Source organism: Dama dama, chromosome 30 (genome assembly GCF_033118175.1).
Source record: "Dama dama isolate Ldn47 chromosome 30, ASM3311817v1, whole genome shotgun sequence".
Taxonomy (NCBI): Eukaryota; Metazoa; Chordata; class Mammalia; order Artiodactyla; family Cervidae; genus Dama; species Dama dama.
In genome coordinates, this window is record NC_083710.1 from 79,979,591 (window position 1) to 79,993,636 (window position 14,046).

The following is a 14,046-nucleotide window of genomic DNA, read 5'->3' on the forward strand; positions in this document are numbered from 1 at the left end:
AGTTAAAAGAGCTAGCTATTAATGAAATGTTTATGCAGTGCTGCCTTATGGGAGCACATTTCCCCACAGGGTAACTCCGTGTCACTAAGGGATGCTCTTAACTGTTTGACCTTCCTAAATGTTGTACCATGTTCAGCTGAAAGTTTGATAAATAAATGAAAGACTAATGCTGATTGGACATGAGCAAAAGAAGGCATAGCATAAAGTGGTGAATGAGAACTAATTTTATTGGAGATTTTTTACCACAGCAGGCATTTGTAGCAGTAGTAAACTATGAATGAGTAGGAAAATATTCCGTGGGGAAAGTATATAAATTATTGGAATTGTATGGAATGAAATGTAAATAGTTGTACTTTGATAAGTTACTGTTTTTCACTCTTTCACACTACTTTTGATAACAGGACCTATTGGTAATGTCAGCTTTTATCGTATAGTAATTTAATGCAAAGAGTTTTCAGTCTTTGTGACTTTAAAATTTTATTCAGAAGTTCAGTTCAGTCTCTCAGTGGTGTCTGACTCTTTGTGACCCCATGAACCATAGCACGCCAGGCCTCCCTGTCCATCACCAACTCCCGGAGTCTACCCAGACCCATGTCCATTGAGTCAGTGATGCCATGCAACCATCTCATCTTCTGTCATCCTCTTCGCCTCCTGCCCTCAATCTTTCCCAGAATCACGGCCTTTTCAAATGAATCAGCTCTTCCCATCAGGTGGCCAAAGAATTGGAGTTTCAGCTTCAACATCAGTCCTTCCAATGAACGCCCAGGACTGATCTCCTTTAGGATGGATGGTTGGATCTCCTTGCAGTCCAAGGGACTCTTCAAGAGTCTTCTTCAACACCACAGTTCAAAAGCATCAATTCTTTGGTGCTCAGCTTTCTTTATAGTCCAACTCTCACATCCATACATGACTATTGGAAAAACCATAGCCTTGACTAGACGGGCCTTTGTTGACAAAGTAATGTCTCTGCTTTTTAATATGCTGTCTAGGTTGGTCATAACTTTCCTTCCAAGGAGTAAGCGTCTTTTAAGGTCATGGCTGCAATCACCTCTGCTTTTTAATATGCTGTCTAGGTTGGTCATAACTTTCCTTCCAAGGAGTATGCGTCTTTTAATTTCATGGCTGCAGTGATTTTTGAGCCCAAAAAAATAAAGTCAACCACTGTTTCCACTGTTCCCTCATCTATTTGCCATGAAGTGATGGAACTGGATGCCATGATCTTAGTTTTCTGAATGTTGAGCTTTAAGCCAACTTTTTCACTCTCCTCTTTCACTTTCATCAAGAGGCTCTTTAGTTCTTCTTTACTTTCTGCCATAAAGGTGGTGTCATCTGCATATCTGTGAGGTTATTGATATTTCTCCCGACAATCTTGATTCCAGCTTATGCTTCCTCCAGCCCAGTGTTTCTCATGATGTAGTCTGCATATAAGTTAAATAAGCAGGGTGACAATACAGAGCCTTGACGTATTTCTTTTCCTATTTGGAACCAGTCTGTTGTTCCATGTCCAGTTCTAACTGTTGCTTCCTGACCTGCATACAGGTTTCTTAAGAGGCAGGTCAGGTGGTCTGGTATTCCCATCTCTTTCAGAATTTCCAACAGTTTATTATGATCCACACAAAGGCTTTGGCATAATCAATAAAGCAGAAATAGATGTTTTTCTGGAACTCTCTTGCTTTTTCAATGATCCAGTGGATGTTGGCAATTTGATCTCTGGTTCCTCTGCCTTTTCTAAAACCAGCTTGAACATCTGGAAGTTCGTGGTTCACGTATTGCTGAAGCCTGGCTTGGAGAATTTTGAGCATTACTTTATGAGCATGTGAGATGAGTGCAATTGTGTGGTAGTTTGAGCATTCTTTGGCATTGCCTTTCTTTGGGATTGGAATGAAAACTGACCTTCTCCAGTCCTGTGGCCACTGCTGAGTTTTCCAAATTTGCTGGCATATTGAGTGCAGCACTTTCACAGCATCATCTTTCAGGATTTGAAATATTTCAACTGGAATTCCATCCCTTCCACTAGCTTTCATTTTGTCTTATCTTCCTTTTTTGGCCCCTACATTTAAAATATTTATCTTTTGCTTAAAATAATTAAATCAAGCAATTAAAACTTGTTTTGTGTACATATTGTTTGATTTTTTTTTTTTTTTTGACTATTCATTTCTGGCTTCTTTACTAATAATTTGTTTTAACTGATAGTTTCATTAGTTTATATCTTTACAATATATTCATGAAATAATGAGAAAACTGTTGCTGTAATGTCATTCTTGATTGGTAAACTAAGGCATTTACCAATAGTAAACTCCTCTAGAAAAAAGCTTGTGTTATCATCAAGCTTGTAGTAGATTTAAAATTCATTCTTCTCATTTAAAAATTTTTTAAATTTAATTTTAATTGGGACACTCTTCTCATCTTGTTTTTATTTTCAGTGTATCTAGCTCAGGCCGTGTTTTCATTCATGGATAAACTGAGAGAGAAAAGTGTCTGAATTGTGGCCAATCACTGTTTTTACTTCAAGCCTAACAGCAACCTTTCACTTATAATTTTCTTTTTCATATCATAGGATATCTATGCTGTGTTCTCCTGGAGGTTACTGTTGGCATGGATAGTCCAAAATTACTTATATTTTCACTCTGTCCTATTTATTTATATTTAAATATTGGTGTTCCAGAGTAGTCTGCTTCTGTAAGCTGTTACCTCAAAGAACATGAGTACTTTGCTCACTCATACATTCCTAGCTTTGGATACTTTCTAGACTTTGGCAAAACTGCTTTCAAAAGAGTTGGTGTGAGTTTTAAGTCTTTGACATTTATCCTTCCTGAAGCAGAGGTGGTAGTTTTTATATTTTAAAAACTTCTTTAGCTACTTTTTTTTTTTTTAAACCAAAGATTATAATATATAGTTTAGAATAAGAGTTGCCAGGCTTCCCAATGGGAAGCAAGCAATGCCTGGTCAAGAGGTTAGCATATCTAACCATATCTAACCAGCTTTACAATGTTGATATTATGAACGAGGCATGCTATTCGGATGTATTATAAATGTTTCAGTATTTATTTTCAAAAGGTCAGCATTTTAAATATTACCTGGAGTGAAAGAATCTTACATGCTTCATGGCCTAACCACTGGACCACCAGGGATTTCCCTGCCTGATTTTTGTTTTGTGTTTTTTTCTTACGTATCTGAGTCATTCCATGTCTTAGTTATAGCCTAACTTAGTTTTAAAGTTTCTATCATACTATTTCAAGTTCCTGCATACCTATTTCTATTTCTTACTCTTCCTGTCAATGGATTATTTCCTCATGCATGTAGATTTTGTTTTGTGATACCATATTTGGTATCTTTAATGTTGAATTCTGCAAGAACAGAATCTATAATCATCTGGCTGTAGATGTAATCCTGTCGGGTGGTGGTTCTACTGCCTTCTGCCAGTCACTCTAGGGTGTCACTGACTAATTTTTATATTCATTTCTTGTCATGAAGGCTGCTGAATTATTAGGACGGGCAAAGCAAGATGAAACCACACACATGCACACACACACACACACTCTCCCACACCCCTCCTTCTGTTACATAGGCTCATGATTTCTAATTTCCTGAGGAGACTTTTTCCTTAACCTTGAAGCACAGCTGATAATAAGTATTTGTCTACTCCCTACTTAATAGATTATTTATTCATTCCCCCACCCCCGACCCCCCCTTCACTGAGGATGTAATCTTTCAGCAGCAAGGCCTTACGTAGGAGTTTTCCTTCAAATCTTCAGCTCACACATGGTTCCTTTCTCTGAGAGTTAAAACTCAAATTCTCTAGGTTACCCAGATCCTTGCTTACATTCTCCAAGATTAGTGGTGTTGGCTCTAGTGGATACTGTCTGACGTTTAGTTGCTTCTTTGTTTTTGATCCCTAGAGATTGCTTGTGGTTTCTTGTAAGCCAGACTGGTCATTTAAAGGAAATTTGTTAGATTTAATCTAGAATTTTTAGATGCTTCTAGGGAGGGTTTGTTGGAGAAGGCAATGGCAACCCACTCAAGTACTCTTGCCTGGAGAATCAGTACTCAGAGGAGCCTGGTGGGCTGCCGTCCGTGGGATCTCAAAGAGTCGAACTCAACTGGTGACTTCACTTTCACTTTTCACTTTCATGCTTTGGAGAAGGAAATGGCAACCCACTCCAGTGTTCTTGCCTGGAGAATCCCAGGGACGCGGGAGCCTGGTAGGCTGACGTCTGTGGGGTCGCACAGAGTCGGACACGACTGAAGAGACTTAGCAGCAGCAGCAGGAAGGGTTTGTGGTTTTTCTATCTAGTCTTGCTTATTATTGGATTATCTTAAAATAGTATGCTATCCCATTCCTCTGTTGAGGACATTCTCTCTCTTGCTTTCTTTGAGAAGACTGACCCAGAGCAGTCTCAGAGTCAGGCATCACCCAGGAGAACAGTTTGTAAGTACTGGTGAGATTAGTGCAACTGCATCCAGGGATGAGGCCAGAGTCAACAACAGTGTAAACTCCTCCAGTGGGAAATGGTTAGGACCAGAGAGAGCAAAATAGGGGTTAAGCCTCTTATCAAGTCGTGAATTGTCTTTTCTGTGTCATTCTCCAGGCCCTTATTATTCTTTGAAAAGATTTGTGGAGAATGGTTTATGAGTGGAAAATGGTCCCAGTGGAACACTGTATCCTGCTGGTATTTTGATAGGCATTGTGTGGTATCCGTAGATCAATTTGAGGAAGTATCTTTATCTCAGCATTTTAAAGTCCTCCTGTATGTGAGCATGGACATTCCATCTGATGTCCACTTACTTACATTGCTTTAATCTTTGAACAGTTTTATAGTTTTCGGAGAGTGATTTTCACTTACTTTGCTGTGTTTATTCCTAAGTATTTTAGTATTACTTCTGATCTATGAGAACTGCAATTTCTTCTTCTTTTCTCTGTTTTTGTTTGGTTGCACTGCATGCCTTGCAGGATCTTAGTTCCCTAGATTGAACCCGTGGCCTCCGTATTGGAAGTGCAGAATTGTAACCACTGGACTGTGAGGGAAGTCCCTAGAATTGCAGTTTCTTAATTTCAGTTTTTATTTTAATTGCAGGTGTATAGGAATACAGTTAATTTTCATATAGTGATTTGGGTCCTGCAACCTTGCTGAACTTCTTTATTATTTCTAATAGTTAAAAAAATAGATTTCTTAGGATTAGAAGATCTTAGAAGATCATGTCATGTATAGAGAGAGAGAGATTTACTTCTTTCTTTTCTAACTGGATGCTTTTTATTTTATAGTCTTGCCTAATTTCCCTAGCTTTAACTTTCAGAATTATTGAAAAGTAGTGGTGAGAGCAGGTACTCTATTTTCCCCCTAAAGTGAGGAACAAAACATTCAGTATTCCATAACTAAGTTTGATTTAGGCTCTGGGATTTTCATCAAATCCCACTATTAGGTTGAGGAAGTGCCCTGCTGTTGCTAGTTTGTTGAGTTTTTATCATGATTAGGTGTTTGATTTTGGTCAAATGTGTTCACTGTGTCTACCGAGATGATAATGTGGTTTTTATCCTTTATTCCATTGATGTGGTATATTACATTAATTAATTAATTTTTGAATGTTTAGCCTTGCATTCCTGGGATAAATCACACTTGGCCACAATGTATATAGTCCTTTGTATATATTGCTGCAGTCAGTTTGCTGGTGTTTTGTAGAGGATTTTTCATCCGTATTTGTGAGAGATACTGGTCTATACTTTTCATTTGATGTCTTTGTTTTGGTATCAGAGTTATTCTGGCTTCATGTTACACTATGGGGCTATTTCCTCATCTTCCGTTGTTTTGGAAGTTTATGAGTTGTCATTAATTATTCCTTTAATGTTTGGTGGAATTCACCAGTGAAGCCATCTGGATCCGAGCTTTTCTCTGTGGGAAGTTTTTTTTTTAACATTAAGAAAAGTTTATTTATTTGCCCGCAGCAGTCTTAGTTGCAGCTCGCGGGATTGTCAGTCTTTGTTGTAGCATGTGGGATCCTTGGTTGCGGCTTGCAAACACTTAGTTGTGGCATGTGGGATTTAGTACCGTGACCAGGGATCAAATCTGGGCGCCCTGCATTGGGAGGATGGTGTCTTAGCCACTGGACTCTCAGGGAAGTCCCTGTGAGTAGTTTTTTGATTACTAATTCCATCTCTTTATTTCCTATTTCTTCTTGAGTTAGTGTCTATAGTTTGTTTCTTTCTAGGGAAGGCTTTTCATTGTAAGTTATCTAGTTCATTGTTAAATGATTGTTTGTAGTATTTCTTTATTGTTTTTATTTCTGTAAGGCCAGTGGTAATGACTCTTCCATTCCCGTGCTGTGCTCTGCTTATTAGTCACTCACGTCTCTTTGCAACCCCACAGATTGTAGCCCGCCAGGTTCCTCTGTCCATGGGGATTCTCCAGGCAAGAATATTGGACTGGGTTTGCCATGCCCTCCTCCAGGAGATCGTCCCAACCCTGAGATTGAACCCAGGTCTCCTGAATTGCAGGTGGATTCTTTACCATCTGAGCCACCAGGGAAACCCTTTGAAATTTTAGTTTGAATTTTTTCATTTTTTTCTTGGTCAATTTAACTGAAGATTTTCAGTTTCATTGACCTTTTCAAAGAACCAACTTTTGGTTTCATTGATTTCTCTCCTTTTAAACTCTCTACTTCATTTATATTTACATTGGTTTTTGTTTCCTTTATTCTGCTTGCTCTGGGTTTAGTTTGCTCTTTTAAAAACATTTCTTAAGGTAGAAGACTAGGCTGTTTTGAGGTCTTTTTAATACAGGTGTTTCACCATACATTTTTCTCTTACTGTTTTAGCTGCATCCCGTGTTTTGACATTGTGTATTTTCATTTTTATTCGTGGTATTTTCTGTTTGCCCTGGTAATTTTTTCTTTGACCCACTTATTATTTAGGGATTTGTTGTTTAATTCACATTTATGAATTTCCCAAATTTCTTTCTGTTACTGATTTCTAATTTCCTTCAGCTTTTGTCAGAGAATGTGTTTTTTCTTTTTCTATCCTTTGAAAGTTTTTGATGTTTGTTTTATGGACTAGCACATGAACTATTCTGGAGAATGTTCCATGTGAATTTAAGATTATATTCTGCTGTTGCTGGGTAGAGTGTTCTATAGATGTGTTTTAGGACTGGTTGCTTCATAAAGATATTTAAGTCATCTATCCTGGCTAATTGCCTGCTGGTTTAATACATTATTGAAAGTGGGGTTTAACATGCTTTTGAAAGCCTTTAAAATTACTGAGTATTTTGTTTTGCTCAGTTTATAAAATTGGTGACAAGTAATTACGTATAGGCCCACAACCCCGTGCCTGAAAACACCTGCGTAAGGTAGAAAACTACTAAGTAGAAAACTACTACTGAGTGTCTAGGTCTAGAGACTGTCACAAGGAATCTCTGCAGTTTTCAGGAAGCAAGAAATTTTGACGCTATTTAAATTGCTCTAGACTTAGAGAAAGAAAAATAGATTTCCATTTCTTTTTTCTGAAACCAGCCTAGTCACTTGGAAATCAAAATCTGGGCAAAGATAGTAAGCAGAAAATAAAATTACAATGATTTATATATATTGATAGAAAAATCCTAAGTAATAGGAACTAGAATAAAATTTATTTAACTAAAATGCTGCAGCCATGCAGAGTGTTTTCATGACATTTCAATACGGTTTTAATATTAGACACTATTAATTGAATATACTAATAGGTTAGTGGAGGAAAACTGTATGATCACCTTGATAGAAGCCTAAATGTCATTTAAAAGAAATTCACTGTCTTCCTCTTGTAAAATCCTTAGTAAGACAGGATCAGATAACTACTTCTGTCCCAAAATAAAAATTAAGTCATACCTTATAGGAAGCATTCTCATACAAGTCTGGATGAAGACCCATGCCTTTACTATCACCACTGATATTTAGTAGCATCCAGGAAGTCCTTGGCAATGCAGTTAGGCGAGAGTTATAAAATGGTGAACAGGAAAGGCGGAAATAGTAAGATCGTACTGAGTGTCCAGTTACACCGGCAACTGAATAAACCTTTAGAAACAGTGAGGAAAGCCTCTATGGTAGTTAAAAAAGTAAATACAAATATCTATGGATTTCCTAAACATTAACAAGGTAGAAATACAACTTAAAAAAAGTTTAACCTGATGGAAGTAGTGCCGAAGATAAAACACTTTACGATATGAATTTAAAGTGAGTTTGTATGACTTACATGAGGACTTCTTTTTTTATGGGGAAGCAGTATTGTAAATGCTACTTATTTCTAGATCTGTGTTTTTGTATTAAATCCTAATAAATCTAATAATGTAATGAGGAAGGGGAATTGACAAAAAGTATGCAAGAATAGCCTAGGAAATTTTGAGGAAAATGAAGAGGTAACTGTACTAACAGATATTAAAAAATTTTGGGGACTCCCTGGCAGTCCAAGAGTTAAGACTCCAGACTTCCTTTCTAGGGAGTGTGGATTCAGCCCTTAGTCAGGGAACTAAGATCCCACATGCCATGTGGTGTAGCAAAAAAGAAAAAAAAGGAAATTATAATACCTTATAAAGTGGAAATTATTAGGACCATTGCATAAAATTCTGGAGCCAGAAGACACAGATTTATGGAATAAATTCATTTGATTTTAGGCAGAGGGCTGATGTGGGAGATTTTATTTGTTTGAGGACCTTAATAATATAATATTGATGTAAAAGGCAGAAGTGGATTGTAGGGTTTTATGCCTAATGTACTATGATTTGAGGTAGCCCCAGAGAAGTTAAGAAATAATAAGTAATGAGAACTCTGATAGTTTTGGTGACTAAGACTTTTTAAATGGGAAGTCAGATCTCGCTTCATTAGTTTGGTGAATGGTGGGAACAAATAATTATGAGAATTTAGAGATTGTTGTGTTTGTACTTCTCAAAATGCATGTTAGATAACTTAATTTACTTTTATGATAATTATGTATGTATGTGTGTTTTCAGGTGAAAAGACTAGTAAACCTTCCCATAAGATACAGCAAAATATTGTTATATTTGTTTTAAACATGAAGTTAGGGCTGTGAGTTTTTGTTTTTAAATGGGATCAAATGGCTCTGTACTTCAACCTTTGACTGTATTTCCTATCTAGATTCCTAAATTGAACTTACCAATATTTTGTTGCTTTGTCTGTGTATTGTAACGTTGGACTTAAATGAGAAATACCTGATATTTATTACATTAACGCCAAAACCTAAAATCAGGGAAGGAGTCATTATGACTCATGTTGGCCAGGCAGCCTGCTGTTTGAACTATGGTTCCCGGTGAGTATTGTAGTCCTACCCTTAGGATTCAGTAATGAGATTGAGTGGGGTGCCCCTGTGAGCGCTCTGGGGTGATTGACAGTAAGGTGGGGGGGAATCATCACTTAGCATGCCTACCCTTGGTATTATTTCCCTGCTGTCTGGGGAGGTACTGAGGACAAATAGGACTTTGTGATGTCTGTGTAATTAGTGTATGTTGGTTCCAGCTGAACAAACTGGAGGGTAATGATCAGGTAAATAGAGATGGAATATATCAATGCAGGCTAAGGTGTAAAAGACGTTAGAAAAAACCTTTTAAAAATGTTATGGGTTGGTTAGAATGTTTTATATCTTTTCATATATATATATATATATATCTTTTAATAAACTTAGATCTGTTAGTATTTTTGTTTGAGTATCTTTTGTCCTATGTAAACATAAAGAGTTGAAAGCAATTTAAGTGTCAAAACCTCAAGCATTTGTACCTTTTCTATTTATTTCATTTACTTTTCAGGATATTTTGCAACCTTTCTTTCTTTGGAAGGGAGTTAAAGTTCTTAATTAAAAATTTTTTTTTTTTTTTTTTTTTGCAAAATCTTTTAATGGTTTTATTTATAGCTAGTGTCATTATTAATCTTCAGATAGGAATCAGTGACCAGAGTCAGACTTGTAAACCTTTTTGGGGATGGTAACTGAGATATCAGATGACCTTTTATTATGTGTATGTGTGTAGTTGAAATGGTGTATCTAATATTTTCTTCTGTTGTTTTACTAGTACAGAATATTTTAAGATAGTGGCCATCGTAGTCCATGTTTCCCAGTTGGTGTTAATTAGGTCAGAAACCTTCCCAGTCTTTTAGATTGCAATAGAAAATCTATAGGATTCTTAATTCATTCTTCAAAAAATGCTTATAGTTGTCATTGTTCAGGATGAAGTTTTCTTATCAGCAACGTAGAGTTACATGGCAAAGCCTCTGATAGTGATTGTAATACTGCATTTAATGGGAAGGAAGGAATTGGTTTCATTAATATGATTATGGACCTTGGAGTTCTGGTAATTAGGCAATTAAAGGGTTTTTGAATGGCATACTCTAAAACTTGATAATGCTCACTTTTCTTAAAACTTAACTTTCAGTAACCTTTTTGGATTAAGAATACAGTGTATCTACGTATGCATATTTAAAACACTAGACATTTCAGTGAAGAACAGATTATTCAGAAGGAATTATTTAAGATGTTTAGACATTACTTTTCCCATCCTTTTTCTTTTATTGTCTTTGAAAAAAACATATTTTGCAGAGACATTATACTATATCAGTTTAAACTGTTTTGATTATCTTTGTCTTGACTAAATTACTTTCTCTCCATATTTTTTTGGAAAATGGAATAGGTTAGGATTCCTGGTAGGAATTTGTTCACATTAATATGGCTCATCAGGGACATTATATTTAATTGGAGATCCTGCAGAATAGTAGCAGGAGGCTGAAGAGAATTATTTAGCATTAGCAATGGCTCGTTTGGGAGTTATGCACTAATCAAGGAGCTTGAGTGTTAGCAGTGGGGATGATGGGAATTATGACGATTATGACATGTAAGCGTGTCTGTGTGCAAAGTGGACAGGCAATGAGTTAATCAAGAAGTATATTAAATGGCTCCCATGCTGATTCATTATTATCTACCATAGTGCCTGTCAGGTTGTGTATTTAAAAAATACAATTATGGCTGAATTCAATATGTATAAATTCAACCACCATTTTTTGCTTTTCTGTAAAATAACCTCAAATTACCTAATACTACATATAAAAGTAGAAAAATGTATCTACCCCACTGACTATGTGGTTTGTGTGTTAAAATACATTATCTCATTTTCTTTTTAACACTTTAAAGTGAACCTTTAATTTCAGATTCATTTAAACTTTTTGTTTGTTTTGCCTTTTCATGTGTTTGTTGTAAATACTCTGTCTTAGTTTCTACTGCATGAAGGGTTTAAGTTCAAAAACAAATTTTATATATCTTTATTTTTCAGGATGAAAAAATAATTTCATTATTTCAGAAAGACATTAATTTGTAACACATGAAGCTAATCATTAGACACAAGACAAATCAAAGCATCACTCTTTTCCACCATCACAATGCTGCAAAGTCAGGGGGTGGGCAAGGAGGTGGTAGGAACTGCCTTTGCCCTAGTGGGTGGCCTCTTTGTGGCAGGTAGACCCATTTTGTGCCCAGCATGGTTAGAGCCATCTGTTGTGAAACGACTGGTTAGAAATGCTGGAAATGTACATATTTTGGGGAAATGGAACTAACAAATTGAATTCCTTTTAGAAAATAAATTGAAATGCAGTATAAATCCATGAGAAGACTGGATTATATCGACAGGCAAATTTATAGAGTTCCTATACACGGTTCTTCTTCTTTTTTTTTTTTTTTTTTATTGTAAGCACTGCCAAAGTTAATAAAACTTTCTACCAAACTGTGACCTTCATGTGTTAACTTAATTAAAGCAGTATTATGGGTACTACTCAAAGTGTTAACCTGTGGGTGGTGGTTATTGAAATTCATTATCTGTGGAGCCAGTATTAGTGGTCAGCTCTATCAGAAGTAAAATTTGCAACCCGGACCCTCCCTTGGGTGCTGGGAGCTCAGCAGGTTATATCGTCAAAACCTGTCAAAGCTTCTTAAAAGACTGATAGTTTAAGCCCTGTGGAGTTAAGCATAAACCAGTCATTCCAGTAAGGAAGGACTGTGACTGTTTAGCAGCAAGGCAAAAATTATATTTGGACAGGGGCAAAAAAAAGGATTGCTATTAGTATCTTTATGTATGAATTATTATATCCATATGTTTGTATAGTTGCTGTTTAACCTTAATAAAAACATTTCAGTTCTTAATCTTTGGAAAGTGAATTGTGACAATTTTCCTTTCCAAATTTAAAAAGTGTCCCTAAGTCCTTAATTTTTGTTAGTAAGACCTTTATCCCTTCGCTGATACGAAGAGTTTAGTTTAAGAACAAAGTGCAGTGAAATACTAAGCTTACCTTTTGTTTTTGTATATCTGAAAATTCCTGGTGACTTTAAACAGTATGATCTGAAAAAGAATATTATGTGTTTAGATGTAGATTAGTACCTGATGGTATGAAAAAAATACCTGATTGTAGATTTAGTTTTCTTTAGACATCTATTTATATAGGTTTAGAAGTTCTATAGTCTTACTGAAAAAACATACAAAAAAAGATTTGAATATACAGCTTACCTTTATAAATACAGTATTTTTGATATTGCCATGTTTATAATACTTTGACTTAACTCATTTCTGTTATAGTCTCATTCATTTAAGACTTCTTAGTAGATGGAAAGATATGATCATTCTAAGAACTATTAATAAGCGTCACTTATTGAATATCTGCAGTTTCCTAGAGAATCAGTGATTATGTAAGGGAAGTATTATTGTCATCATTTTAAGTTGAGAAAATTGGGGCTTCAGGATACAAACTAGGTTGTCAAAGATGGCTTAACTAGGCCAAGCAATGGAGCTGAAGTTCTACTTTTGTGTCTCCAACTTGTACTATTTCCATTGTAGCATACTGCTTCCCATGCTAAGTATGTGGAGAAGTCCCTTTTCTCCTTCAAAGAAAGTCAGGTTTCCTAGGGTTAGATACTATGCTAGGTGCTGTTGCAGGCCTGTTGTGGGCCAGATGCTATGCTGGTGACTAAAATTAGAATAGTGACTAGGAGAAAACTGATTTGTGCTCTCACGGCACTTGAGTCTAGTGGTAGAGATAGATATAAAATAAGAAAACATGCAAACAAATAATTACAAATTGTGGTAAGTGTTATGAAGGAAACAGACCAGTTGCTGAGAGAGAATAGTGGTGATCAGGGAAATTCTTTAAAAGGTAAGATGAGACCTGATAGATGAGAGTCAGCTAGGCAGATGGGGCAGCATGTGCAAAGGTCCTGAGCCAGCTCAGTAGATTGGTTCCTAATATGTAAATCAGCACTGCTCAGCCGGTGTAGGCATTTCATTTACTTGCTAGCTCTTGATCTCAAGCAGTAGCCAGTGGCTTGACCCTTCTTCCGACAGCTTCTTTTGCTCTTTGCTGCTCCTCTTGCTTGCTTGTCATGATGGCAGCTGCCAATTTGGAGTAGCGAAGGGAGGAGTCCAGGAAGCATCTTCAGGAAGATATAAGGCTGTCATGAGTGGCAATAGATTTATGTCTGGTGTATCAATTTATTTGAGTTGAAGCCTAGCCTAAGGAAGAGAGGCTCCAATTCAGGTAAAATCCTATTATTGCCATCTTTGGTCATGCATCCATTCAATGTGTTGATACAGAGCACTGTCAAGGTACTGGGAGTGGGATGTGGTCTCTCAGTGGAGGCTTGTAGGCTTGAGACAAAAGGCAGGAACCTTGTCTTTCTATGAGGGAGACAGTCCAAGTAAAACTGATACAGATAGTATTTTTAAATGTCTTATTTTATAAACATAAAATGTTTATAAAATGTGCCTTCCAGGTCTTCCTGCAAATTAATCATATATTAGTTTATTTTCCAGGTCTATAATGTGTCCCCCAAATTGATACTAGATATTTTAGTGCAAAGGAGTTTATAATTAAATACAGTAGAGTAACTTCAGTGAGCTATGCCAATTAAGTGTTATAGATCCCTAGGCTGTGTTGATGAAACTCAGCAGGAATGCTCTGTGTAGGAGAAAATAGTTGCAAAACCACACAAACCTATTTGTGAAGGGTTTAATTTTTCCTCTTGATAAATGCTTTCACATATACTTT

At 36.4% G+C, this 14,046-nt stretch overlaps 1 protein-coding gene across 1 annotated transcript in view; it reads left to right on the forward strand.

The window, feature by feature from the left end:
• PCCA (propionyl-CoA carboxylase subunit alpha) overlaps positions 1-14,046 on the forward strand; it is a 349,630-nt gene that overhangs the window by 16,225 nt on the left and 319,359 nt on the right. The gene's annotated exons all lie outside the window — the stretch shown is intronic.